The 27,995-nt window shown below is 40.3% G+C and overlaps 2 pseudogenes; both read right to left on the bottom strand.

Moving 5' to 3' along the window:
- The window catches only part of LOC130139386 (pentatricopeptide repeat-containing protein At5g46100-like), a 90,952-nt pseudogene that overhangs the window by 4,459 nt on the left and 58,498 nt on the right, over positions 1–27,995 (bottom strand).
- LOC115661943 (sugar transport protein 1-like) lies at positions 4–14,654 on the bottom strand (annotated as a pseudogene).

Genomic DNA, 27,995 nt, shown 5'->3' with positions numbered 1-27,995 from the left:
TCTTCATTCATACAAATTCGGTTTTCTGATATCTGGGAACGTCGCCCTTATAAAACACTGTGTCATTCGGTCCTGCATCCACTCGATATCTCTTATAGGAACATCGTGGTCGCTAACGAATCTAGACCAGTACCAGTGCTTCTTCCACACCATGCCCATCCCTTCGATTGGGATGCCCTTCGTCTCCGGCAACAAGAAGTAGACGAATATGGACATGACAGCCACAAAGAAGGCGAAGAACAAGAACGGCCCGAACTTCAATTGGCAGAGAATGTTGAGGAAGACCCGAGCCACCATGAAGGTGGATACCATGTTGACCGAGACGTTTACACTCTGGGCGGCCCACCGGATCTCCAAGGGGAAGATCTCGCTCGGCACGAGCCACCCGAGCGGCCCCCATGACCACGCGAACCCGGCGACGTAGGCGCAGATGAAGGCCACTACGATGCCAGCGTACCACTTGGGCAACTCACCCGGATTCCCGTCCACTCCGAATTTTGCACCGATTGCCGATGCGACGACGATCTGAACATGAAGAGTATAAGTGCACATCTATATACCATGTTTTGAGGGATGTACCATGATAAGGACCAAATATAGATTCAATTCTACAAAAGAAATTATAACATGAATACTATTTTTGAAAATGAACGAACCATAGGAAAACGATGGTCCCACCGGATCTGATAGTTCAAATTCGTTTTAGTACATGTGATAGGTTTACTTAATAATGTCTACAAATTGAGTGACTAATAAAAATGTTGCTTGTTGCGACATTTATGAACTATATGCCTAATGTATTAAACAGAATGATTGCAAAAGAATTTGATCGTAGCAAAAGTCATCGTATCAAGTACCTGGCAAATCAGCATTTGAATTCCACCCTCTGGGAAAAGGATTCTCCTGCCCGCTTTATCGACGGTGTAGATCGAGACCAACGTGGCGCCAACATTGACGAGCCCCGTGATCACGGCAGACATGAGGGAGGCATCGTTCTCGAACCCCAAGGTGTTGAACAAGACGGGGGCGTAGAACATGATCACATTGATCCTGGTGAGCTGCTGGAAGATGGGAATCAGTATTGCCATGCTGAGGTGAGGCCTGTACTTCCTCCGCAAGAGGTTCATCTTACAAGGGTGCTCCACTCGCTTCGACTCCTCACTTTCCGATATCAGGTCATCAAACTCCTCATCGACGTTCTCGACCCCGCGGATCCGCTTTAGCTCCGCCTTGGCCGCTTCGCGCTGGCCCCGCTCAATCATCGAGTTCGGGGTGTCGGGGAGGACGAGGGACCCGACGGTGACAATGAGGGCGGGGACCACGGCACCGCCAAGGCTCAGGCGCCACCCCCAACCGCCCTCGATCTTTGCGAAGAAGAAGTTGAGGACATTGGCCACCAGGATTCCGACCGTGATGGATAACTGGAACCCAATGTTGAGAGCACCTTTGTATTTGTAAGGAGCCATCTCAGAGAGGTAGAGCGGCACAGACTGGAATTGTATCCAAATTGACATAGGAATTAACAAATTAGCAAAAGTAGTCGTTCAAAAAGAACGATAGAAAAATTGATTGAGAATCAAATAACCATTATATATACATTCATACTTACTCATTTAATCCTTGATATTGCCTCATGAAACCTTTATTATTATGCCTATTTACTGTTGGATATATTATTAATATAGTCCAAATAATATGTTCACATACAAGCCCAATAGATTTAAAGCATAGTTATTTTGGGCCCATATGGACTGGAGCCCAATAGCTTAAATATAAACTCTAGGGTTTACCTACGCTGGAGGTAATACTGTTGAGCGTTTCAAACTTGACATCTCTTGGTGTAATACTTCAAGTAAAACACTATCTACTCTCTCAAACCCATAACCTCCAACAATCTTGAAGTATTAGATTCGTGTGTTGGATTTGAGCAAGAAATGTGTCTACTTGAAGATCTCGTCGAGACGAACTCGCAGGTATTATTTATTTTCGATTTCGACGGTAGGATTGGCCAAGATCTGAGTTTGAAGATTTGGCGGCCGAAATCTTTGATTCAAGAACCCAGAAATTATAGCCAATTTCAGAGGGTGAAACCACTTGGGTCTTGTTCTACTCGTCGATACGAGCGTTTTGAGTGGTCACTCGCGTTGAACGGAGGTCGGATGGCTGAGATACGACAACCGAAAGTTCGGCGATTTTTTGGCTTCCAGCGAATTTCCGGCGACTTCTCGGCTTCCAGCGACAAGTGCAATCCATCTTAAGGTTTTTGGGCACTCCGGATTTGTTTTTGGGGTCTGTTTTGGTAAACTCCACCTCTACAGAGCGGTTTGATTTGACCAAGGTTAGGGGCTTTATTCGACTTTGTGAGCTCCGAGGACTTCAAGGTGCACTCTTTCTACGTCTTTGCTCTGATTAAAATGACAAAACATAGTTCCTATGATATTATTAAGCTGCAATCATTTGATGTCACTGAATTTCATGGTTGAAATTGCATGTTCAATTTGGCATGAAAGAACGTGAAATATTTTACACAGTACTGAGTGATTTTACATCTACCACTGAAGATGTTGATGAATATCAATGGAACAAAGATGAAGATTTTTGTAGAGATTACTTGTTGACCTCTTTAAATTCTCGTCTAGCTATGATTTATAGTGAGTTTAAGATAGCGAAAGAGATATGGGATCACTTGAACACTCAGTTCCAAAAACAAGAGGGGCTCTCTAAAACTCTTCTAGCGGAGAAGTTCTTTGACTTTAAATTCAATATGAATTCAAGTATCACCTCTCAATTAATTGAACTTGAGAACATGAGGAATAGGTTGAAAGAGGATAACTCTGATATGTCCAATAATCTCTTTGTTGGTCTTGTGTTGAGTAAGCTACCTGCTGAATGGAGTTCTTTCGAGACTGAAATGCACATACAGAAAGAACAGATGAGACTGGATGAATTAAAGAGGTATATTCACATTGAAGATCAAAACATATCTAGGAAGAGTTTGGAACAAGAAGGACAACAAAAGTCAGTTGCCAACTTAGTTTCACATTCCAATAAACCTTAGAAAAGGTTTAAGTCATCAAAAGGTGAATCCTCTTCATAGTTAGAGGCCAAAAAGACTATCTTCAAAAGGAAGAAGAAGGGCAAGTGTCATAACTGTGGAAAGTGGGGTCACTGGACAGCAAAGTGTAAGCTACAAAAGAAGCCAAAGAATAACACACCACAAGCTGCGACTAATATGTTAATTAGTAAATCTGAACCTCAAACCTTCATTGGAATGATGAAGAATGGAAAGGCCAGCGTCTCCTCTGAGTGGTGGTTAGATAGCGGCGCTACTTGTCATGCTACAAATGACAAGAACTCCCTCACTGAGGTCATAGAAGTGAAAGACACCGTAGAAAATTGTAATGGTGGTGAGGCAGAGGTGACTCATGCTGGAACTGCAAATTTGGTGCTTTCTTCAGGTAAATTACTAACTCTGAAACATGTTAGAGTAGTACATTTACTTAAAAAGAATTTGATATCTATGAGTTTACTTGATAAAGCCAGTATGTCATTTTCAACTATGAATGGTAGAGTAACTTTATCTGCTAACTCATGTTATTTCGGTTGTGCATTCATGGTTAATGGTATGTATAGGTTAAGTTTAGATACTGATAGCATCAACCATATGAATTCTACTTTGATTGATCCAAAGTTGTTACACAATAGACTTGGACATGTGAATTACAGGAAAATGCAACATCTAGCTAAAACTCACAATATTCCATTGGATACTTCTATTCGATTTGACAAATGTGAAGTGTGTGCACAGGCTAAAATTACTAAAAAACCTTTTAAGTCGGTTCTAAAAGCACACAACTTCTTGAGCTAATACATTATGACCTTTGTGACTTCAGAAATTATGTTACTAGAGGTGGTCAGAAGTATCTATTAACATTCATAGACGATTTTTCTCGATATTGTTATGTTTATTTGTTGAAATCGAAAGATAAGGTTTTTGAAAAGTTTAAGATTTTCAAGTCTAGAGTAGAAAATCAACTCAACTTGAAAATTAAGAGGTTTAGAAGTGCTAGAGGAGGAGAATATACAATGACAAGGTTCAAGGACTTTTGTGCTTCAGAGGGCATAATACTTGAAACCACTGCTCCTTACTTACCCTAATCAAATGGTGTTGCCGAGTGTAAGAATAGAACGTTAGCTGAAATGTTAAATTCCATATTACATAGAGCTGGCATGCCTTCCTCCTACTGGGGAGAAGCAGTTCTAACTGCTAATCACATCCTAAACAGGTTGCCGCACTTTAAGTTGTCTATGACACCTTATGAGATATGGCATAAGTGTCCTTGTAGATATGATACTCTTAAGACTTGGGGCTGTGTTGCTTATGTAAGAATACAAGATCCTAAAAGACCTAAAGTGGGACCTAGAACCATTACTTGTGTATATCTAGGTTGTGCGGAAGATAGTACTGCAAATAGATTTTTAGATCTATCTACTAATACAGTGATAGAATCTAGAAATGCAGAATTTTTCGAGAACAAGTTTCTCAGAGATCATGGCTTGAATGTTTCTGGATCTACATATATGATTTCAGAGTCTCCTGTAGAATTTGAAGCAAGCTCTTCTGACACTAATTCTCCACAGCTGACTTTTGAACAAGTTCCAGTTAGAGTATCTACAAGAGATAGAGTTTCCAAACGTTTTGGTGAGGATTTTGTTACTTACCATCTAGAGGATGATCCATTCTCCTATCAGGAAGCAATGAGATCTAGGGAATCCCTTCTGTGGGCAGAAGCCATAGATGATGAAATGAGCTCTCTGCTACAGAACCACACTTGGCAACTAGTCCATTTGCTAAAAGGGGCTAAGGCTATAGGCTGTAAGTGGGTATTGAAGAAGAAACTGAATAGTGATGGATCAATAGTCAGATACAAAGCACGTTTAATAGCTAAAGGCTATAAACAGCTGAGTGGAATAGACTATTTTGATGTCTATTCACCTGTGTGTCATCTATCAACTATCAGAATTCTTCTTGCTTTGGCATCTATTAAACACTTTGTAGTGCATCAAATGGATGTAAGGACAGCTTTCCTAAATGGAGAGTTAAATGAGGAAATCTACATGGAACAACCGAAAGGGTATGTCATGAAAGGTCTTGAGGACAAAGTTTGTAAATGGAACAAATCTTTGTATGGTCTTAAACAAGCACCTAAGATGTGGCATCTTAAATTTGACAAAGTGGTAAAGAGTTATGGCTTTCAGTCTAGTTATTCAAATAAATGCATTTATCATCGTTCTATGTCAAATAAGATAGTCATCATTTGCGTGTATGTTGATGACATGTTAATTCTTGGTTCCGATCATTCTGTAGTGAGTGACGTGAAAGCTACTTTAGCTAAAGAATTTGACATGAAAGATCTTGGTATTGCTAATACCATTCTTGGTATGATAGTAAGCTTTGAAAGGCAAGTCATCTCCCTTAGCCAGACTCATTATATGGAGCAACTACTTTCTACCTGGGGATACAGTGAGTATAAACCGAGTGCGACACCATGTGATTATAACAAAAGACTGAGTCCTAATGAAGGGACCAGTGTCGATCAGTTAAAGTACTCGAAACTGATTGGTAGTCTCATGTATGCTATGAGTTGCACTAGACCTGACATAGCCTTTACAATTGGCATGCTGAGTCGTTTCACTAGTAATCCTAGTAAAGAGCATTGGGATGCCCTCAGTAGGCTGATGAGATACCTTAAAGGTACTAAAGATTATGCTCTATGTTATTCTGGTTATCCTCCAACTGTGGATGGATATTCTGATGCCTCATGGTGCTCAGAAATTGGAAATAGTAAGTCCACCAGTGGATATGTATTCACTTTGGGTGGAGCTGCTATTACTTGTATTGCATTGTCGTCTATGGAATCAGAACTTTTTTCTTTAGCCTCAGTCGGCGAAGAGGCAAAGTGGATAAAGAATCTGATTATGGATATTCCTTTGACTCAGCTAAAGATTAATTCTTTAAACTTGTTCTGTGATAATCAAGCCGCTGTCCAAGTCGTCAAGAATGATCTCTTTAATTCCAAGAGAAGGCACATGAGACTGAGACATGCGTTGTTGAATTATCTGCGCGAACAAGGAGTTATCACCTTGATCGATGTGCGATCGACGGATAACATGGCCGATGCTCTCACGAAGGGTATGCCTACAGATCGATTATTCAAAACAGTGGGGGAAATGGGGTTAAAGACTATATAGATACGTCTTAATTACCATTTACTTACCTTATAATTGTATGTTTTGCATTATCGAATCTTCCTTTGTTGGCCACAATGATAAGCACAGTTTATGTGTTTCATCGATGTTCATGGTTGCTAATTAATTTGAAAAGGGTGAGTTGTCTTATTCCAAACTTGATGAAGATGATGTTAACCTAATTCAAAGGTTCTATCTGGGGAGCTTGTGTCATTCCAAACTTGATGATACAATCCAATTAGGTTGGACTATCCTTTTGGTTAAATAATCTCATTCCAAACTTGATGCTAGATTATTTGACTTTAAGGTATTAGTAATTGTGACATTCCAAATTGAAATATAGAGATAGTTGTTTGCATAAGAAGCCTATTGGTTATTGTAAGTGACATGACTATTGGTCCTGTTCTTTGAAACTAGACAATGGTTATTCACTTACAAATAAATTGAAGTTGATGGCTCTTTGTAATTCAAACTGTTTAGGCCTTGTTCATAATTTATGAAACTAACTTGATGCTTATGAACATAATATTATGATGCTTTATGACATTAATATATGTTCTTCTCTGCCTGATTGAATTCATAATAATAGGAAATTCATATTTGACATTCTACAGAGATGGCAGAGATGGAGGAGAGCTTATTGGGTGGGATCCTGACCAAGATAATTGAATATATCATTTAGAGTATGTAGAGACTTGACAAGTCACCTGCTATTGCCCATTTTGATGGAGTCCATTTACTTGAGACTTCCATTTTGCTATCTCTATTTTGTGAACATTATTGTGCTTGGTTGTGAACTGATTCTGAGATTTATTTTGGATTTTGGGATTTGGATGAGTTTAGACTGAATCTGAAACTCTTCATATTTAATTTTATGTGCTGATCTCAAAACAGATTCATGATAAGGATGATTCACTTATTTAGATTGCAAATTATGATTGAGTTTAATATTTAGTGCTAAAACTCTTTGACCGATCCAAGTTGATTGTCTGGGACTGAATGTGGATGATTCATATTTGTTTGAACATTACACTGACCACCGTATTAGATTGTGCTGTATGGTGAACATAGGAGGAGATTGTTGGATATATTATTAATATAGTCCAAATAATATATTCACATACAAGCCCAATAGGTTTAAAGCACGGTTATTTTGGGCCCATATGGGCTGGAGCCCAATAGCTTACATATAAACTCTAGGGTTTACCTACGCTGGAGGTAACACTGTTGAGCGTTCCTGTCACGCCCCGAACCCCATCGAGCTCGCGACATCCCTCTCTCAGGCCGTATTAGTGCGACGTCCGAGGAAACGTCGCCGACCTCACGATTCCATCAAAGTTCAATCACGGCGGAAACCAATGAAATAAACCCGGTGTAACAGCCCGAATTTCGATGTAAGTCCGGGATCAATAAAACGGATATTAATTCGCATTTCATTTTAGTAAGTCTCGCCCAGAGCTGATCGTTCTCGGGATACTAACCAATGGGGCATGGCTAACTAGAAAGCGGTACGTGGACCGGGGACCCTATCGTGAAACGGATACCGATCGCGAGAGATGCTGAGGGAATATTTTGAACCGATGTGGGCCGATCTTAGGAAAGGTAACGGATTTGGTTTGGCCAAGGCCAACGTTGTACACTCGGATCTCAGGTGAATCTGCATGACCGAAAAATGCACGTGGCCAATCAGTCCTGAACCTAAACCGAACGATCGTAGCCTCTGGGGCTAGTGATAATTTTTCATTCTCTCAATGATCGAGACCATTACGATACGGGTAGCCCTAGGTCGATACGCGTAATCTCTAAACTGCCGCCCGTTAGTGAGAGACTCTGAAATTGAAAGTTTAGCGGGTTTTGTTTACGGAATTGGGCCCGGATTTCGGTATCGATTTTCGAAGGCTTAAGAGACTATTTTTGGGAATATGACGTCATATTACGCTGGCCACACACATGTGGAGTTAGTACGAGTAAAAATTGGAATTTCGATCCAGGGCTGAAAAATTACGATTTTGCCCCCGGGATGCCAGCGTCGCTTTTCGATGCCAAATGAGGTTATTTTTCGTGGCCGACGCCATTTTTGGGTGGCCACGCATACCAGGAGTCGTTTTGGCCAAAAATTGGAATTTCGACAAAAATTGGAAAAATAATATTATTTTATTCCCGAAACTTTGACGTGGATTTTCGAGGGCTTGCGCGATGAATTTCGCGATTCCGACGTCATATTATGTTGGCCACGCACATATGGAACACGTATGTGCGAAAATTGGAATTTCGGTTCGGGATCGAAAAATTACGAAAATGCCCCTAGGCCATTTTTGAGTAATTCCGAAAATTATTCTTAATTAGGGGTTTAACCAAGGTTGGTTAAGGTTAAACCAGGTCTGGTCAACCATGGTTAGGGACAAAAGACCATTTCACCCCTAAATTATTGGATTAGATTGAATCCTAGCCCTTGGATCAAGGGCAAAATTGTCCATTAGCCCTAGATAATGACACTTGGAATCCACCCACACTTGTTGACCCATATTTGACCAGGTTATCCTCTCTCTCCAGTAGACCATTCGGCCATTTCTCCCGCAAGTTTTCTCTCCTCTCTCTGCTTTCTATTCTGCAGTTTACGTTTATGCATTTCCCCGATGTGCTTCACGCCGGAACAAGACATTGAGTCTGCCCCCGCCGAGCCAAGACCACCAAGGACTAGTTTCACCCAAGAGCGTACCCACCATTCGCCGGTTATACCCGAAAAGCTCTCTCTCTCTCTCTCTCTCTCTCTCTCTCTCTCCTTTTTCCCTCTTTTCTCATTTTTTTCTGTTTTACAAACAGTACCGCCGGAGCTTCGCCGGAGCTCCGATCGCTGCCTGTCGACACCGGCCGTCCCAAGCACGTCCATACGTCGCCGCCCAAGCCACCGTCCGTATAGTGTCCCGTACGGTACTGTTCACGGCCGTACGGATCACTGTTCACGCCGGACCATACGGACGCCGCGGCTGTCACCGGCACCTCGTCGGCCACCGTTCCCAGCCTGTCCGTACAGTGTCCGTACGGGGGTACTGTTCACGCGGCCGTACGGGGTCGCTGTTCACGCCGTCCGTGCACCGCGTCGCCGTCCGCCGGGAATTCCGCCGCCGGTTTCACTGTTCACCAGTGATCGGCCGCCGTTCCCCGACGTCGTGACTTTGTATTAGGTGAGTAAAATTCCTAAACCCGGATTAGGACTGATAGTGCGTTTTTCCTGGACTGGTTTAGGTATTATCGGTGCATTTTGGACTGGCTTAGATAATAGCAGTGTGTATTTTAGACTGGGTTGAGAATTGATTGGTAGAAATTATTATCAAAAAAAAAATTTAGTGGATTAATGAGAATCGTTGGGGAGGATAATGGGGTTTAATGATCAATTTAGGAGCTCGTTGGTGAAATTGCCGGGTGTACCCAGGTTGACTGATTGTACGTCAATTGTGCTTAATTGTGGTTGATTTCGTACTGTTATGTCGTATGTGGTGTGGCTAATTTTGTGGAGTGTGATTGGCCATTGTTTGGTTTGCAATGAATTACTAGCTTGTGAATCGCACGTTAGGCCACACGGTATTAATTGGGCCAATTAAGCACGTGTTGTGACATTGGGTGTCTGAATTATATTGGTGCTCGTGGTGCATTGCATTGCATAACATGGACACGCATTGCGTATGCCAAGAGTGAGGCATGTGATGAAATTGTGCGAGAATGCGTGTCTGCCACGAGCATGTGATCACCTAAAATACCCTGAAGCGTTATACGCTGGGTTCAGATAATAATGAGCTGTGTGATCACCTAAGGACCTTCGGGTCGATACCGTCCTCATGCACTTTGAAGCGGGACGATGCCCGGTACGTCCGGAAGGCGACCATCCTCATGCACTTTGAAGCGTGCTCAGTTCGCAAGGAGAATGTGTTGCGCCTCATGCACTTTGAAGCGTGCTAGAGACACCGGGCCGAGATCGGTTCTTGCTGCGCCTCATGCACTTTGAAGCAGGCTAGATGCACCGGGCCATGAAAAATTGATGACTCGAGTCGTAATAATAATTAATTGGGCAAGTATGCCAGTGTGGGCCAGTGGGCCAAAGAAATGTGCATGGCATGCCAATGACATTTGCATGCATAAACATGCATTGAATAGCATGCGAGTGTGTGAGACTCGGTGTATGAGCATGTGATTGGCGTATGTGTGATAATGTGTGCCACGTATGTCCCGTGATTATTACATATTGAACAGTCCAACCTGCAAGGTCAGAGAATTGTATGATTATGGTTGTGTTATGATTTTAAATGTTTGTTTCCGGTCAGGAGATTGCATGCTAGCCTAGCCTAGGTTTAGGGGTTGAACTCACTGAGATTCGTCTCACGGTTGTGTAAACCGAAACTTTTCAGACCCCCAGCAGTAGGATGCCGAGGTCACCACCTCTTTTTGGAATACCGCCTTTTATCCAGCAGTCATCGAGCATGCACCCCGGTGGGGATGGAGCAGAACGGAGAAGTGGCTGTTTGGGTTATTCCCAGCTGTTGGTGTTTCCTTTTTGGTTGTCGTGAACACTGTAAAAAGAGTTTTAAAATAGTAATATAAGTATGTACATATTTTCTGCGTTGATCGTTGTTTATTGGATGGCTATCCTTGGCTCATATTGTAATTGTCTGGGTTTGTTTATTTTATAATTCCGCTTGTGCTTGATCTCTGTATGGGCGTGGGTCGGCGACGATTCCTGGGACGTCGCAATTTATCGACCGAAGGTGGGATGCTCACGCTTCGTGGGGTACGGGGCGTGACACCCGGACAATAAAATTGGAGAACACCAGGAAGAAATAAATCACCAAACCACCAAACATAAAACTATACCTTTATACATATACAACATCCAATTCTTTACAACCAAACACTTCCAACACCCATCAGATTCATATCAACTGATAGTACACACCCGAACGGATTTCCTGATTATACCACCAACTATTCAAATTAAGCACTCCCTAATTTAATAGCAAACTTATAATACACGCATACCAACTGGCTTCTACGGATCGCGTCCTCGACCTCAAAAGGGATTAGCAGCCAAGGTATATTCTACTCCTGAATGCTCGGTGTGCATCGGGATCCCAAAATGCTGCGGCGGTAGCGGCGGAAGGTTCAAGGCTCGGGCGGGTGCTCTGAAATGGTTTGGTTGAAACAACCATGAGACACTTCTCAATAAGTCACAACCTAAACCCTACCTAGGCTACCACGTATTCCAGACAAGTTCAGATACACAATCAATCAATACACGCAACCACAGCCACACAGTCACACTTACCTGGACTCTTGGCATACTCAGCCTACACGTTAGTTCATAATCACAACATTCAAACTCGTACACATTTCACACTTCGCACACCACAAACCCACACATTTCCATGCCAAAAACACGCATCGATCACGCACTATCGCATCAATTTCATTTACTTTCCTCGTCTTGCCCCACTAGCTCAATTACTTTCTCGGCCCGCGTAAACACGCCTCAGGCCCACACGATCGCGCCCCGAGCATCACACGCCTCGGTCCGATCCTACTTTCTCTTACCATACCACACACCCCGTTCTCAATCACATTCATCGGCCCGCGTAAACATGCCTCAGGCCCACACGATCGCGCCCCGAGCATCACACGCCTCCGTTCGATCCCATTCACACGTTCTTTCCTCAGCCCACGCTAAATGCGACAGGCCTACGTGATCGAAACTCGAGCTTATAATGCCTCGGTCCGATCCTGGTCTCACCTGAGCTGATCGTGCCTCGGACCGATTTCATTCTCACTTTCTTTCCTCAGCCTGCGCCAAATGCGATAGGCCTACGTGATCGAAACCCGAGCTTATAATGCCTCGGTCCGATCCCACAATCATATCACAATTCGCGTCAACACGCCTCCGGGCCTTTTAGTGATCACACGCACATCGCACGCCATAAATTTCACACGTGTGCATATTCAGACATTAAATACGCGCACTCAGAGGCTCCCAAATCAATCAAATCAATTCAGCCACATCACAACATACAACCAACACGCATTTTTCCCTTTTTCAACACCAAAACTACGATATCTCACTCCCAGCCCTTCATAGCACTTTCACGAAATTCCGAGCCGGATCTAATGGCACCAACCACACACCAAACAGCACCCCACAGCACTCAAAACAGCAATTTCCAGCCATCGATCGGCCTCTAAAAATCCACCAAAATCTTCCGATTTCAATCCTAAGGCCTGCTCATCCAATCAACCCCTAATTTTTACCAAATCGCATCTAAATAGGTCCAATAATACCCGATATACTAGGCGAGGTTTAGATCGCGACTTACCAGACTCTAGACTAACTCGGCTAGAGCGGAAAGCGGCAGCGATTGGCGGTCCGTGCGGCGGCAGCGATCGGCGCGGCGGCTTGGCGTTTCGGCGGACGGTGTCCACGGCCGGCAAAGAGAGAGAACCGGCGGAGAGGGAGGAGAGAAAATGAGAGGGGAGTGGCCGAAGGTGGTGGTGGCGTGAAGTGAGGACAGAGAGAGAGAGAGAGAGAGAGATATTGGTCTTAAAAGGAGTTTGACCAACTTTTTCCAAAATGCCCATTTTACCCCTCCTTACTTGGCCAAGATTAATCCAAACCAAAATATCCAAGGGCATTTTGGTCCAATCTTTTTGGGCTGATATTTATCCACAATTATTCTCCAAATTAAATCTCCAAAATCCCCAAGATTCGGAATGCCCAAAATAGGCCTAGGGGCAAAACCGTAATTTTCCAGTTCCGGGTCGAATTTCCATTTTTCGACCGTACCAACCCTAAATATAATTGGCCACTCAAAAATGACGTCGTCCTCGCAAAATAGTCGCACACGTTCACGAAAATCGACATCCAAGTCCAGATCAAATTTAGCAATCAAAATCGCTCAATTACAATTTTAGGGTCTCTCACTAACGGGCGGCTGTTTAGGGGTTACGTGTATCGACCTAGGGTTACTCGAGTCGTGACGGTCTCAATTACCAGGAAAACGCGAGGAATTATCGCTAGTTCCGGAGGTCGCGATCGTTTAGTTCACGTTCGGGATTTGTTCGCCACGTGTACTCTTGGTCGTGCGGAATCACCCGCGATCCAATCGTACGTCGTTGGCCAAATCAAATCCGTCACCCTCCTAGGATCGGCCCACATTGGCCCTAAATATTTCCTCGTCGTTTCTCGGAATCGGTGCCCAATTCGCGATCGGGTCCCTGGTCCACATACCGTTTTCCTAGTTAGCCATTCCCTATTGTTCAGTATCCCGTGAAGGATCCATTCCGGGCGAGACTTACTAAAATTAATTGAGGAATAATGTCAATATCATTGATCCCGGAAATGGGTCGAAATTCAGGATGTTACAGTTCCAAACTTGACGTCTCTTGGTGTAATACTTCAAGCAAAACACTATCTACTCTCTCAAACCCATAACCTCCAACATTTACAGGGTCTTTAAAGGAAACCTCCAAGTGTTGAAGAAATTCTAAATCTTGACATTACTATATTTAATATTTGCTATTGAAATTGAATAGAAAAATCTCATTCATTTGGTCGAGGAATAAGAAAACCAAGGGAAACACGTATCCGGTCGAAGACATGATACATAGGTCTTATGATCATAAACTTGCAAGAATGCCGACCTTAAACTACCCACATCTTAAACTTACAAGAATGCCGATCCGACGAAAAACGCTTGATGTAACATATGCAATACTACATCGGTATGCCATGTGATATAAGGATAAGAGAGTGAAAAACATCACCTGATTGGCGAATCCAATACCAAAACCGAGAAAGACGCGTCCGACGATGAGCATCCACACGGCCTTGGCGAAACCGTTAAGGAGAGCGCCGGCGCAGAAGAGAATCCCACCAAAGAACATGGACCGCTTCCTCCCCCACCTCCTCGTCACAGTCGAAGCAACCAGCGACGACAAGAGAGCCGCCAAGTAGAGCGATGAGGTGAACAGGGGTAAGGTCTCGCTATCGTACTAGCAGTACTAGTTCGTCACCTTCTCTCCTTGCTGTTTCTCGTACACCGATGGGAAAAAACTCTTCAAGAAAGACGGCATCGACGTAACCCGACCTGTGATCACAATAGGAAAACCAAATTTCAGTCTGGTTATTAGACGGAGGTGAAAGATAATCCTATACATGGCAAAGGGAAGAGGGCGTGGAGAAACAGATAGAGATCATAGGCGTGGTAGTTCTGATGGATTAATCGAAAATTACCAGAGATCCCGATGTCGTAGCCAAACATCAGACCGCCCGTCGCCCCGACAATGCATGTGACCAGCACATACCGCGTGAGTTCCCCCGGGTACTCCTTGCCGGTACCAGAGACTACTCCTACTACTGCAGGCATTCTTCTACTTCTAACCCTAGCTCTTGTTCTTCTGTATCCACCAGTGAAGAAGACGATCGGGAATTGAGAATGAGTAGCGAGAGACGGAATGGAAGAGAGAATAACGAAGGGAAGGATCGGAAGAGATAGAGTACTATATAGAGAAGGGAATTTAAGGGAAGTACTTACTCCTATGCAGGAATTGGCAACTACCTTACACGTACTCACGATGATTCACTTTAGGATCAAGTTATCTAAAGGAATAATCTTTCATCGTCATCCAAATCGATATGTCCTTTTATTTACTTCATGCTTTCCCTTTTTAATCTTTTCTTTTAAGAAGAAGATAAGACTCAATGTCAACCCACGTTTCTTATGTCTATATGAAAGTCCATCCTGTTTATTCATGGAGTCTATTTTAACATCCACGATACATTTAAATCCTAGTGATATTTGACCCACAAAAAGTTATTTCAGACATCCATATATATTTGGATAAATTAGACTGATGAGGTCCGTCGTGTGTACATATGTATATATAGCTTACGAAATATTCAATGATTCAGATGAATCGAACGCATATTCAGAGCAATTTTCATGTGATAATATTCCGTTTCCGATGTTGTATTATTCACCTTCATTCACAATTTAATACTCATCCACGCTTTGTTCATAATAATCTTAGGAATCGGCCATTCTTACTTAATAGCAAATTAAATCTAGCTAATGGAGTGAATAGTCAGGGTTATTAATTATGCCTTTTCTAGCCAAAAAAAAAAAAAATCCCACTTTTGGAAATTTCCTTACAAGAAACGAAGTAATAGAAAGGGGAAATTACACTCCTGGTCTCCATAGTTTGGGGGGATTTCGCTTTCGGTCCTTATACTTTGTTCGGTTATAATTCCAATGCTCTTACTAGTATTCGGTGACAATTAAGTCCTTCGATCAAAATTTCTGTTCAGAATCCACCGGAAATTGTTGGGCAACCACTGGCTATTAACACATGGTACCTACGTGTACCAGCTTCTAAAGCACATCGACATTCGGTTCCCGTGCTTTTAGGGATGATCAATTTTAGTACTTGTACTTTTGTTTTGTAGACGAACGCTTCCTTATGAAATCCTATGAAATTGTCGAATCGAGACAAAATTAATAGGTGATTCCTATATTTGTAAATATGCCCAATCTGATTTACAGTCCCATTAAAATTAATTCCACCGTATCTAGCAACGGCATCTTCATTGACTCACTATCTAGTAGGCGGGCGGCATATTTTAGACGGTTCAGGGGAGTTCACATTCCATCACAACATATGTTATTACTTGTTAAACCATCAATAGTATCTATAAAGACTTATACACATGCATATCATGTATTAAATAATAACATCGTTATATTATTCTTATTTCAAATGGAAACGTAAAAAAATAGTTCTTAAAATCTCATTAATCAAATAATATGGGGACTAATATTGTCACTAAAATAGAGTACGGTGACTAAATTTGAACACTTCAAAAAGTATAGGGATAAAAAATGTAACTTTTTTTAGGGTCATGTATATGTAGGCGCCACGTGTCAGTTGCCCGTGCCGACGGGGCAATTAATTTCCAGCATATTTTGAAGACGAATATAATGGAAGGACTTATCACCGGTGAATAGTACGAGGACGCGAATTATAATCGAACAAAGCATGAGGTCCAAAAGCGAAATTCGTCCAAATTAGTCATCAAAAATGTAATATCAGCTTATGGAAACTTAGTTAATGGTGGATAAATGGTCGGGGTTTTTGGAAACTTTTAATTTACCCGTGAGACTAACAGTAGGAAATCTGGAGCCTTACTTTTTTGGTATCAATAAATACGAATTAAAACTATTAAATACTCATAAAAAAAGGACTATTAATTGATTATGCCTGAAAAGGAATCTAATGGATAATCGTCGGCCAAACTTACGTCTCGTTTGATGTGTTTTAATAAATAGAAAAAACACGACCAAAAACTAAATAGAAAAAGAAAAAAAAAGTATATTGGGAGGAGCGAGAAATTTGCAGCTGTATATTCGGTTGAGTCTCAACCAAAGCGGATAAGTGTATAACCGTATGTATATCCGAGCCTCGTTGCACTGCAATTAGAAAAGTCACATTTGCATATATTAAAATTTCTCTTAGATTCTGCAATATTGACTGTAACGCATTTGCATTGATAGCAAAATAAAACAATAATGTAGAGAGAAAATCCGAATATGGAGTGAAATAATGCAACAAAAAAATATAATATAATGCTTCGATGCACACATGAATTCGAGAATACGTACACAACTCATATTCGGACACGAATTGACAAGTTAAATAAATGTTGGATAGAAAAATAGATTGTTATAATGTCGATATATACTGATATGAATATCCAATAAAATCATCACTCGTTAATGTGAATTGTCAATCATTTTCCCTCCAATTTTTTACTGTTTGAAAGGATGCTAATATATGGTATGCTGACTTGAAAAGTTTTATACTTTACAAAAATAAAACCAAAATACATATCTGCACACAAGAAAGATGTACTTCCGCGATCAAAACTAAATGTTTTTATATATTAGGGATTAATAGATTAGAGGTTTGTGAATTTTTTTTTATGTATAATTGAATCTCTAAACTGTGTGCTTTTTTTATTTGAGTCGGTCCTTCCTTCAAATTATGGATGGACATGTTGGCGTGACTGAGTATTCTATGATTTTAATGTACATTATTCATTACATGAATAGATTTCAGTTGATTTTAATGTCTTAGAATCAAATCGTTGAAAGTTAAAACAGAAAAAAAAATAAAACTTTCAAATCCCGCTCTAAGTATATGTGTTACTCATGTTATTTCTATTAACGGGTAACTGACTTTTTGAGAGAAATCGTCTTGTATACACGACGTGGCGTCCTATGTGGCATTTAAAATATAAAAAAATATGATGAATATTGAAAAAATAAAAATTAAGAAATAGAAAAAGGAAATTTGAAAAATAAAATCAAGCATGATTCCCAATTCCGACATAGGGACAGTGAACCCCGGCTAGGCGTCATGGGAGGTGGCGCAACCTTCAGCATCGAAACAACAAAATAAATATAAATATATAGAAAAAAGGACATTTGAAAAGAAAATTAGGCCCGAATCGCAAATCCGAACTGGGGTTGATGAACCTCGGCCAAGCATAGCTGATGGTCACAAGACCCCGACGAGGCGATGCTAGAGGTCGTGTCACCTCGGCAATTGACGATTGGGTTGTGTGACCCTAAATGTTGCGCAGCTAAGCGCATGACCTAGGCTAGATTTGGCCCTCGTCTGGGTCAAGCGACAGCGATGAAGAGAAAGAGCTCGGCAGCTCTTGTTGGCGCCACCCCCAGCCGCCTTCCACATCTTTTCTCTCTCTCTCTCTCTCTCTCTCTCTCTCTTTTAGTTATTTTTTTTTACATTCCAATATTCTATCTAATCAACACCCGAAAATTAAATATAAGTATCGATTTATCCGGTCAGTACTGACGAGGTTGCTTAGGAGGCTATCGATGTCGGCATTTCTAATTTATTTTAACGGAAGAACTAATTGGAATAAAAAGTATTTTCTTGAATAGTGAAAAAGTTTTCGTATATGCATTTTTTTTTAGCGATATAAGTGATCATATTTTAGAATATATTTCTTAAATTATCTATTTTTTACGAAATAAAAGAGCCTTAATTTTTTTTTATTTCTTGGTTGGCTGAACGCAAACCAAATATGAACACTGACTTTTTATTTTATATTTTTTAATGGTGATTAATCTGGTACGACCAAAAAAATCTGGTAAGACACAGGCGGGTGGCGAGAGAGAGAGAGAGATACAAAAGCAACATCCGCAAAAGCTGAAGCCCTCCTCCTATTACTTGAGTTGTTTCTTTAATATCTACAGGAAAGCTACAGCCATCGAAATGACAGGAGATTTGGCTGTACATGAGTTTTGCAAGAGTCGTCTCGCCAGTCCCGCCTTCTCCGTTGATAACGACAACGATCCGCTTGTCCTTATCATTTATATTCATCCAGCTCACGATGTGGTTTACTCGATCATCAGTGCCAATGCCGTTTTCGATACTGGCAACTTGTCCTTTCTCTTCCGCTTTAGCCACCTACAAGAAACATGATGATTGCACCCCGATAAGACTGTAAGATGCCAAGAAGCACCTATATTTGTCGATCTTTCCTAACGTTGCTGTGTTTGCATAGACTGTCTACCATACGAAGTCACCGATCCTCCTGATCTACCATTGATCAATATTATTGCCACATTGTTTCGAAGGAAATCCAAGGTTCAGGAGTAATGATCATTCATTTACCTTTCAAATATGTTTTGACAAAGAACTAAACCTGCTTTGAAACTCCTTATTTATACACTGACAAGCGGATCTGTTGACATATGTGGGTGTATGAAGGACAGTGTACATTAAAACCTCAGAACATATTAATAGAGAACATGACCCAATTTAAATATAATGTACTTGGCGTGGCAAATGTTCAATCATCAAACTAATGTCAGTTCCCCTTTTTTTTTTTTTTTTGATAACCGAGGTGTCCGCGCGGCCGGCGAGCTAGGGCTCAAACCAGCGGTGATGCCCAATTAGTCCTCGAGGGGGGCTAGCGCAGCATCCAACCGCCACGACCCCCCACTTAAATCACCGATGGGCGAGTTTGAACTCAGGATCTCTTGTGAAAGGAACTGAGCGCAAACCAACGCGGCCATCGATGGGTGGGTATGTCAGTTCCCCCTTTTATTGGCATGTTCTCCAAAAAGTTCTTAACCCACACCGACACCAATTTACTGAAGATTGCATATTGAAGTTCCCACGTGGTGAGTATAGGAACGAATGGTCTCTCGGTTTTGGCTTTAATTAGATACTAGACGTTCAACAAGTAATCTACATTGAAAGGTTAAGATAATCAACATGAGAGAAATATATCCATGCATGTACATAAATCCTTGAATTGCAATATATGTATACTTCAAACTCAAAAGCTTGTCTCTATTTCAAGAAAGATGTGATTTAGAAGTAGATTTATTATGTCGCATCCCGTCACATAACTTTAAAAATAATTATTATCATTTCATATACATCTCAATCGATATTGTCACTCCATTTTTGCTGAATCATGTTTAACAAAATTTCATAAACATGAAACTTCAAATAAGGGGCGACTTAAAACTTGAGTAATTGATTAAAAAATGAGATTATTTGTGCTTGATAGACCTTTCGACTTTTCCTTTAATAATTATGCCATATTCTTCAAAAGTTGTAAATTATGCGAGTCTGTAAGCACGCGTTATGACTTTTTTTTAATTGTAACCCTTCTTGAAATGCAAAATTCATCTAGGTAGCGCAAACCAAGGTCTAACTTTATCGATCTAAAGTTAAATTGTATTACTCTTTTGTTATAATTATAATCCCTTGCATTGTTAAGTCATATACCGATTCCTTTTCTAACAGCTTAAAATTTTAACACGGTTTCAGAGCACATGTCAAGGGTTTAAATCCTGACACTTCCTCTCAATTTTGTCCTGCCTATTATCCTGTCTGTCATCCGTTTCGCCGATTATCCTCTTAATATGTTCCGTCCACAACCTGTCACACGTGTGTAAGGACCAGCTTACACGCGATCGGAAGTGTTAAATCATATGCTACAAATACATTGTTGGATTGCTTTCTAATAACTTAAACTTTTAGGAAAAACGGTTTGACTAACACAGTTTGAGCTTTACAAATAATATCTACTAAGATATGTGAGGATTCAATTTATTCTCAAATCTACCCTCATGGTCCAGTCCCAACTTGACGTGACATTTTCACATCGATAATAAATCAACATCTACAGGGTGACATGGAAAATTATCTCCAAAATGAAACCATTCTAATATATGAAAATTAGTGACGATTGAGCGCGATTGTTGGATAGAGGGCTTATGAGGACAAATTTAGGACTAGAGTAAAAATTGGTGATTTTTCTCATAGACAAAAAAAAATTTGGGGTAGATTTGGGATTAAACTTAAAGTTGGGATCTTTTCTGAGACAAAAAAAAAAGTTCGAGGCAAAATTGAGACTAGACCTAAAATTTGAGGTTTTTTAGGGAATTAGGCCCACATTAGTAGTATAAACATAAGCACAAATAAGAAAAGAAAGGCAAAGAAAAAAATAAAATATGCATTTTTTTAAGGTTGGAACCGCTTCATATGTTTCGAAAATCGAAAAGTGCCAAATAAAAATAGAGAGAAAAAAAAAGACAATTTTTCATTTGACACTTGAAACAAATGCATTGATGCGATGACACTGCTTAGGTGAGTTTAGACATGATGAAATAAAGATTTGATCAAGTTTCTAAAAAAGAAAGAAACGAAAACGAACCCAAAAGAGAAAGCCTGAAAAGAGGAAAAAGTTAAAGAAATTAAACTTGAAACACACGAGAGATAAAATAGAATTATTAATTTACTGATTTGTCCCTGGATAGAATGTTCGTAAATAACCAATTGAGGACATTTTAGGAGAAAAAAGAATTATGATCGCTTTAATGTAGGATGTCCTTTTTGCTTCAAATAATAGCATAGATATGTGCGATCGATTTGAGTTAGTGATGATATGAAGAAGACTTTCCATGGCGGTATTTAATTGGATTATCTAAAGGTCTTATAAATCAATTTTGATATCATTCCTGAATTGAGATTGATTAGTCTTTAGGTAATTTTAATGCTATATTTTACGATAAGTTTGATGAAATAATCTAATTGTCAGTTTAACTAACTGAAAATTCGAATTTCTTCTAAAAGTCCTATCTAATTGAGATTCTAATTGAAATTTGAGATAGAGATAAAATTCTTAGTTATTAATTTTACATGCATTAATAGTTTTGTTTAAAATTTGTTTTCATAATTATATAATTAATTCCATATAATTTCACCACATTTTATTTTTATTAATTGATTGGTATTTTGTCTTTTTCTTGTCACTTAATCACGGATTTAGTTCTTTAAGTTTCAACGTTTGTGCGATTTGGTCCTCTTAACTTTCATTCTGTTTAATCAAGTCCTTGATCTTTTAAATTTGTGCGATTTGGTCCTCTAAGTCTTATTTTGTACAATTAAGTCCTCTAACTTTTGTAGTTTGTACAATCAAATTTGGTAAACCCCTCTAACAAAATTGTCAGATTAACTAATGACGTGGCACTACTTATGTGACCGAAAATGACACATAATACTACTAATTTGGCGTCAAATAAGCATAAGTAAATGGGAAAAACAAGAAAAAGAAATCTTAATTTGACAATATTGGTCATGATAGGTAAAAGAAGCACTTGACTGCACAAATCAAGAAAATTAGAAGATTTAATTACACAGAACAAAACTTAGAGGACCAAATTACAGATGTCTCAAAAGTTAGAGGACCTAATTGCACAAAAAAAAAAGTTAGAGGGCCAAATTGCACAAACGCTGAAATTTAAAGGGCTAAATCAGTACTTAACCCTTCTCTTATTTTGTCTTTATTTGTTGGTCAAACTTTAGTATTACAGCCCAGACATTCACCTCATTAGAATAATAAATCTCGTGAGAAAATTGAAAATTTTCCATTAATGCATGTGGAAGCTCTTGGATTGAATGGAGCCAATATAATCCATTGTCAACGAAATACCAACTAACCATTGGCGATTATAGAATGATCTAAATTCACATCTCACAAAATGTTAAGCAAAGAAAAGGAAAATAGATTGAGCAGCTTATTTCGGAACCTTTTGCAAAAAAATTTGTGCGTGTTATGTTAAACTATTGCTACTTAATGGTGTTAATTCCTTAGATTTCACTTCCCAATGTTAAAGGTCTTGAAGATTCTTAGTCTGCGAATAAAAATCTATTAAACGGGAGCAAATCTAATCTTTACTCAAAATACTGTGCAAATACCAATAAACCTTTTCCTTCACAATAAGTTCCTTATCTTCGAGATTTCTGGATAAATTTTAATCTTAATCTTTACTAATGTACAGTGCAAATTCAATAGACCTTTCCCCGACACGCAATTTCCTTTTATCTTTCAAGATACCCAAAGCCCCTTTTGATCCAGGTGAGAATAGTTTGCTATAAGTCATTAAATCTATCTAAATTGGTGCCATTGTGAGTCAAAGTATGTTTTCTAAGATTTCAAATGACTTTCCATCATAATAATAATAATAATAATACATGAGATTAAATATAACAATTTTTTATATGCACAAGACATTTATCTATGCTTTTCATTATTAATTAACACATGACGATTAGATGGACAATGTGCCAATACTTTAAATTAGTCTGAATGCAAGCTCTTATGGTACTTACGGTGTATTTGTTTCGGGAAAAACTTTATGATAAAGGAAAATGTTTTTCATGAAAATCATTTTTAAGGAAAATGTTTTCCCCATTTCACATTAAAGAATTCATTCTCCTTGTTTCAAGCATAAATATTTTCTTTGACCGTGAATGATTTTCTGTCTGTAACGTTTTTCTGATGTGGGTTACATTAATTGATATTGTTATTACTCGCTTACGGTTCTGGTCTAATAAAGTTGGATATAAGGTTCTTAATTATTTGACATGGCCCAAACAGTGCCGAGTTCACTCTCGACTGTTATGAGAGGGCCTGGCTAGAAACTCTATAAATAGAGCCGGACGTCCCTCCTTTGCACCTAATTCTCCAAACTCTCTCAAACGCTCTCAAACTCACCTAAGGCTTCGTGAGCTAGCCGAGGCGGTCTCATAGCGCCGGACTTCTGGGGTGACAGGGGGAGAAGACTTACGCCACCAGTTCGTCGTTATTTCCGCATCCAGGACGATGGAATCCAAATTGGGTGCTCAAATTCTATCCATCCTTTTACCGTACCATCAATATCTCACTATGGTGATCCCAGGGCACTCGGCCGAGCCATACGGGCTGGCTAACATGTGGTATCAGAGCCACCATAGTCGAGAAACGGGCTGATACTGATCGTATGTATTTTTATTTTTTTTCATCCGTTAAATGTTAGAATAAATCATATAGATGGATAGATCGTCGCGAGACGAGTAAAATGAGTGGTCGCCGGCCACCAAGGGCCGCCGGAAGTGGCCGCACGCGCCGCCACACGCCGGGGCGTCGGAAAGCCTCGGCGGCACACGCACGGCCACGCGCAGGTGTTCCCAGCACGTGCGTTGCACACGCTAGGGTTTCTGCGAGCCGGGTCGATCTAGTTGACCCAACCTGACTCCGGAACCAACCCGAATTTGACCGAGTGACCCGACCTAAGTAAGGACCTGACCCGAGGATTGACCGACCCGCTTAACCCAATCGATCGGACCGGTCAGCGGTCGAGCCGGTCGAACCGTTTGACCGATCGGCGATCGATTAGTCGAACCGGCCTTTTTGGCCGACTTAAGCACCGGCGCGTGAAGCCCACGCACTGCGCCTTCAGGAGGCGCGTGAAGGCGCATCCGAGCTCCGATTGGAGCGCGCAAGGTACCGGCGTGCTCGTATAAAGATTCTCTACACCATGGTATATTTGTTTTTACATGTTTGATACTTTTAAGGATGTGAAAATACATATGGAACCCTATATATGCGTATTTTTAGGGTATATTTTCGTATTTTCCTGTATTTCTCTATGGTTTAAGAGATACAGATTAAAGCTTACATGTATATGATGACATAAGGACGTGTAGATCATGTTTCATTGATAGTATGTATAAGGTTCAACATATATCAATGTATAGAGCAATGTAATTATCATGATATGTAATTTTAGAGACATTGCCCATGTCTTCCCATCTAGAATTACATCTATATAGTATATGTGAGACATAAAGTTTATGCCTTAGTATGAGAGAGTTTCAATGATTCAATTTGGTAGTGACCGCCAAAGTGGCACACTTGATTGAGTTTGAGAAATATTAGTCTTGTATTGTTAGGATGTCTCCTGTTCTAATGTGTTGTCATACTCTCAAAGGAGGTGATTATATATTTATTCATGGAGGGATGCATGTACAGCATGCGTGAGGAATGACTAATCCTAGTGGTTCATACACCCAAAGGTAGTGAATTCATAAAAGATTGGAACTTATTCTCATGGCCGTTGTAATGCAGAGAGTATACAATTGCATATAATGCATTCTGCCCAAAGGTGATTATATGATGATGTATGTAACTCTTAGGAAAGTACTCACATGATGCTGATTATAAACATTGCTTGTTTTTAACATTCACCTTCTCCCTGAACGGCAACTCTATAAGTATTGAGGTTCTTACTGGTTCAAACTTTAAGAAATGGAAAGGATTTTCTGTTTGGTATGGAGCTGGCAGATGTTCATATTGCTCTTACTGAGGATAAATCAGTAGATGTCACTGCTAATAGTATGGATATGGAAAAGGCACTAAGTGCCGCCTGGGCAAAGAGCAATAGGATTTGCTTGTTACTGATAAAGCGATCCATTAAGGACCACTTGAAGAATAGTTTACCAGCTAACTGCACTGCTAAAGAAATGATGGAAACCTTGTAAGCAAGGAGCCGTGACTCGTCTAATACCGAGGCTGGGACATACATGCAGTTACTCAGTAACATGAGGTATGATGGTTTAAGTGGGGTTAGGGATTACGTCCTTAGGATGGTAGACCTGCAAACGAAACTGAAGGTTCATGAGATTATCCTTTCTGATGCTTACATTGTGTATCAAGCCCTGAACACCCTTCCTGTTGAGTATGGAATTATAAAGACCAACTATAATTCCCAAGATAAAAAGTGGTCGGTCAATGACCTGACAGTTAGGGTAGTGGCAGAGGAAGAGAAACTGAAGAAAGATAAAGGGAATCTTGCTTTCTATGCCTCTAGTTCCAGTAGTAGGAAGAGTAGTAAGTTCAAGAATCGTATTCAGAAAGGAACTCCTGAAACCACAGGTCATTTGGACCATCTGGGTCCTAAGAAAACACCCTTGAAGAAGAATGGTGTTCACTGCTACTTTTGTAGGAGGAAGGGTCACATGAAGAAAGACTGCAATAGATATAAAACTTGGTTGTCCAAGTGTGAGGAGTCAAGTATTAATTCTTTGGCACTTGTTTGTGAATCCAACCTATTAGAAGCTCCATCCAGTTCTTGGTAGCTAGATAGCGGAGCAACTAATCATGTTGCGTATACCATACAGGGATTCACAAACAGAAAGAAGCCAAATCAGAATGAATTAAAGCTCACTGTAGGAAATAACAAGAGAGTCGACGTCGAGAGAGTCGACGTCGAGTTTGTGGGAGATGTCATATTAATTTTGGATTCTGATTTTAATATGATGTTAAGAAACACCTTTTATGTACCTTCCTTCAAACGGGACTTAGTTTCCGTATCAAGTTTGAATGTTTGTGGCTACTCTTTTGAAATAAAGAACAATGTGGTTTCTATGTTCTTTAATTCAAATAAGGTTGGGTGCTGCAACACATCGAATGCATTGTACAAATTGTGTTTATCTCCCAATGATATATATGTCGCTTATACAGTTAAAATGGTTGTTTTCAAAAGACCTCTACCTAAGAAACAGTCTTATGTATTGTGGCATAAATGATTTGGTCACATTTCTAAGGAAAGAGTGGAAAGGCTGATAAAGACAGGCATCATGCCTACTCTTGAAAGTGACCTAGAAACTTGAATAGACTGTTGTAGGGGTAAGATGACCAAGATAAAGAAGAAAACCGCAATCCGTAGTTCTGACCTGTTGGAAGTCATTCACACTGACATCAGTAGACCCTATACGGCAATATTGTGTAGAAATTTGTATTTGATCACATTTACAGACGACTATTCCCGATATGATTATCTGTTATTGATTAAGGAGAAGTCTGAGTCTCTTGACAAGTTCAAGATTTTTTGGACTGAAGTCGAGAAACAGTTGGGAAAAGTCATAAAGGTTGTAAGATCTGATCGAGGTGGTTAGTATTATGGCAGGCATGGCGATGCTGGACGAAAGGGCCATTTGCCAAATACTTGGAAGATTCTGGAATAGTGGCTCAATTTACTATGCCCGAAAGTCCTGAACAAAACGGTGTGGCCGAAAGGCGAAATCGCACCCTTATGGATATGATGAGGAGTATGATTAGCAGGACGAACTTACCTGATTTTCTGTGGGGTGAAGCCTTGAGAACAGCTCTCTACATTCTAAATCGTGTTCCTACCAAGGCTGTTCCAAAGACTCCTTTTGAATTATGAATTGGACGTAAACCCAGCCTAAATCATCTTAAAGTTGGGGGTGTCGTGCAGAAGTAAGGTTATACAATCCAAAATTGAGCAAGTTGGAATCCAGAACCACTCGATGTTACTTTATATCTTACCCAGATCATTCGAAGGGGTATCGATTTTATAATCCCCATGGAGGCACAAGAATTGTGGAATCACAGACAGCGAAATTTCTGGAATTTGATGTGGCCGAAGGAGGTAGTTGCTCTCAGACTATTGAGGATAATGATATGGTAGGTACTAGTGTGTCTTTCTCTCTACCTATACAAACGATAATGGACACCCCTACATCACAGACTGAGCCTGTTGTGGTCCAGGATCCTATTATTGAAACAGCTCCTGATGAAGTACTTCAAGCCCCTCAAGTGCAGGATGAGGTTGTAATAGTTCCACTAAGGAGATCTATCAGGCAAAGACGATTGGCTATACCGTCAGATTATATAGTCTATCGGGGAGAGCATGACTACGATATAGGTTGCGTGGTTGATTCAGTAACTCATTCAAATGCTATTTCTTGTCCTTAATCAGATATGTGGGTGGATATAATGAAAGACGAGATACAGTCTATGAAATATAATGGTGTTTAGGAGCTTGTTGAATTGCCTAAAGGTTACAAGCCCATCGGTTACAGATGGGTATACAAGACTAAAAGAGACTCCAAAGGAAAGATTGAGAAGTTCAAAGCCAGACTGGTAGCCAAGGGTTTCACTCAGAAAGAATGAGTAAACTATGAGGCAACATTTTCTCCAGTCTCTTCTAAAGATTCTTTCAGAGTGATTATGGCATTAGTAGCTCATTTTGACATGGAGTTACACCAGATGGATGTTAAGACTGCCTTTCAGAATGGAGACCTTGATGAGGAAGTCTATATGGTGCAACTCGAAGGTTTTGCAGCTGATGATTCAGGTGAGCTTGTGTGTAGATTGAAGAAGTCTATTTATGGCCTCAAGCAAGCTTCTAGACAATGGTATTTGAAGTTTCATAGTGTTGTCACTTCATTCGGTTTTGTTGAGAACAAGTTGGATCAGTGTATATATAGTAAGGTCAGTGGGAGGAAATTTATTTTTCTCATACTCTATGTAGATG

The sequence above is a fragment of the Syzygium oleosum genome, unplaced genomic scaffold, assembly GCF_021117445.2.
Source record: "Syzygium oleosum isolate NSW1041296 unplaced genomic scaffold, Sole_v2.1 Sole_v2.11, whole genome shotgun sequence".
In the NCBI taxonomy this organism is placed as follows: Eukaryota; Viridiplantae; Streptophyta; class Magnoliopsida; order Myrtales; family Myrtaceae; genus Syzygium; species Syzygium oleosum.
The sequence above is the reverse complement of the archived record's forward strand: the minus strand, read 5'-3'. Positions and strand labels throughout refer to the sequence as shown.